General features: G+C 37.3%; 1 pseudogene; it reads right to left on the reverse strand.

The window, feature by feature from the left end:
* Positions 1-1,229, reverse strand: part of LOC102496003 (UDP-N-acetylglucosamine transporter-like) — a 6,028-nt pseudogene extending 4,799 nt beyond the window's left edge.
* Between the last annotated feature and the right edge of the window lie 1,540 nt (positions 1,230-2,769).

The following is a 2,769-nucleotide window of genomic DNA, read 5'->3' on the forward strand; positions in this document are numbered from 1 at the left end:
CTCTCTGTCTCTCTGGCAAGCACACATGCCCTGTAGCAAAAACCTCTCCAAAAATAAAAAAATAGTCTATTAAAAGTATTTAATGATTTTTAAAAATAATTATGTTATTTAACTTTATTTATTTATTTATTTAAAATTTTTGACCAGAGGGGGACAGAGAGAGCACACAAGCACATGCAAGAGACAGAGAACGGTGAGAGAGTAACTCGCCAGGTCTGGGACTCAAACAGTGGTCGGCCATGTGGGAGTCCATTTCCCTTAACCACCATGCTACCTGCTGGCCTCTATTGTAAATATCTTAAAAGATAATGGTTTAAGTCTTCTCTTAGACCTTAAAACAAATTTAAATATAAACATGTCCTTCTCTATTGGATCATTTCCCACAGCATACAAACAATCTAGAAGCACCTATTTTAAGATAAAAAAGAGGGAACCAGCAGTTAGCGTAATGGCTATGTTGCTGGACTCCCATGTAGTTGACTGCAGTTCGCGTCCCGGACCTGGTGGCTTAAAACTCACGCCGGGCACATGTGCGTGCGTGCCTGAGATCCTGAGAGGAGAATGGAGGAGAAGGGATTATGGCGTGACCATCCCCCCTGGGGGGTGATTTCTCGCTTTCTGTCTCTATGTCTCTCTCTTTTAAACCTTCTCTTAGAACTTAAAACTAATTGAAATATAAACATGTCCTTCTCTATTGGATCATTTCCAACAGCATACAAACAGTCTAGAAGCATCTGTTTTAAGATAAAAAAGAAAGAAAATGTCCTGGAATCCAATGTTCTTTATTTATAACTCAGCTATGTCTTGCTTTTACAATTAAGAATTCTCAAGGAGATGTCTATACTTACCTCACAGTCAGGCTTCCCTGGAAACTACTGAAACTGCTCCTTATTAAGGACACTTGTTCTCATTTTCCAAAACTTTTCAATAACATCAAGACTTGAGTGTTTCACCTGATGACTATAGTATTCTCAAAACACTAGTGTGTTTCTAGAAGAAGTAACCATTGCTAATATTCCTTCACAGGAAGTTATAGATGTTTACCTTACTATTTCTGGACTTATTTCATGCAAACTGTTGACGACATTCATGCAGGGTCGACCATCAGAAGGTGAATTGGCCTCCAGTACTCGCATAACCTTACTGTTTGTCGAAGTCCATTTCTCATTTTCATTCTTCTTTATGTTCTTCACACTCAGAGTAGAATTGCTACGTGGAAAGAAATCCATTTAAAAAGCCTTTGGTTTCTAATAATTATACACAAAAATAAAACCTACTTAAAGAAAAATCCCAAGGCCAGCAGGTGGTGGGATAGTTAAGGTGCTGGATTCCCATATGGTCAACCATGGTTCAAGTCTTGGACTTGGGGGCTTGCTTTCTCACTTTCTCTGTCTGTCTGTCTGTCTCTCTCTGGTCAAACTAACAAGTAATAATAAATAAATAAAATCATAAAAGTTTTCTTCTTTTAATCCCAACTGTTTCCCATCTTACTTACTAATTTAAAAACAATTTAAAAAGTGAACTATATCCAAGGAACTGTATACTCTCAGCTTTAAGAGGGGATAAATGGTACAAATTGACACATGAGTTAATCCTTGAATAGTTGTATCTAAGCACAAAGGAGGCTTTATATCAAAAAGGTAAAACATAGAAGAACATCTCTCTAGACAAAAAGTGGGAAAAAATGTACTTAGCGAACAGAGTGTGAGCACAAAGATTCGACACTGGGGTTGTAGGTGCTCCTGTAGGAACTTGAAAGGAAAGCAGAGAACGCAGGGGAGCTAGTACTGGAGATGAACGCCACACCACAGGGCAATGCTGTCCCAGAAGCTGGAGCTCACCCCGACCAGGAACGACGGTAAGACATAGGAGCAGTAGGGAGTAGTGCCAGCAGTTTGCTTTCATTTTTATATATAATAACATTTAATGGTAATCATATTTTTAACACATCATAGACATATATAACATGAAAGAGGAAAGCTGGGATATACTGAAGGTTGGGGGGAATCCTACTTTCAAAATACCATATCATCACTATATAATTCAAAAAAGCAACTGTCTGCTTAGGTATAATTTTCTTTTAAAATAAAATGACTAGATAACATGTATATATTTAGCCAAGTACCTAATCCCAATATAAACAGAAAATTGTCTTTTTTTTTTTTATGGAATAAGCAGCATGCATAAGATCATCACTGTTATATGTCTTCCTAATTTACAAAAAGACGGAAATTTCTCAGTAGAGATTATTATGTTAGGAGTTGAGTATGAGTCCATAAAAGTACCAAAAGCAAAAGGAAAACTAGCAATGTAAAGAACGCTTCAAGTTAAGATTAGGACTCTAAAAACAAAAGAAGAAATCATCCTGACAGCAATCATTAAACAAGTCTTTTCACCCCAGACTTGAAAGTTCAAACATGAGTCTACAGTTTAAGAATATGAAACAGCATTCATTCGAACATAGTTACATAGTTGATGAAAGGCAAATTTTTTTTTTTTAACTTGGTATTGGGTATAGGTGCTTGGCAGATACACACACACATGCACGTGTATGTGTGTGTGTGTATATATATATGTATGTGTATATATATATAGAGAGAGAGTCCAAAAAGTCATTCATAGAGAGGATGGCTACAATGCAATCCCTTCTCCTCTATTATCCTCCCGGGATTCTGGTCTCCCATGTACATGTGCCCAGTGTATTTCTTCAGCTGCGAGGTCTGGGATTTGAACCATGCAGTCGAATCTATGGTCCTAACTACGATGCCA

The sequence above is a fragment of the Tupaia chinensis genome, unplaced genomic scaffold (genome assembly GCF_000334495.1).
Source record: "Tupaia chinensis unplaced genomic scaffold, TupChi_1.0 Scaffold145185_1, whole genome shotgun sequence".
Taxonomy (NCBI): domain Eukaryota; kingdom Metazoa; phylum Chordata; class Mammalia; order Scandentia; family Tupaiidae; genus Tupaia; species Tupaia belangeri.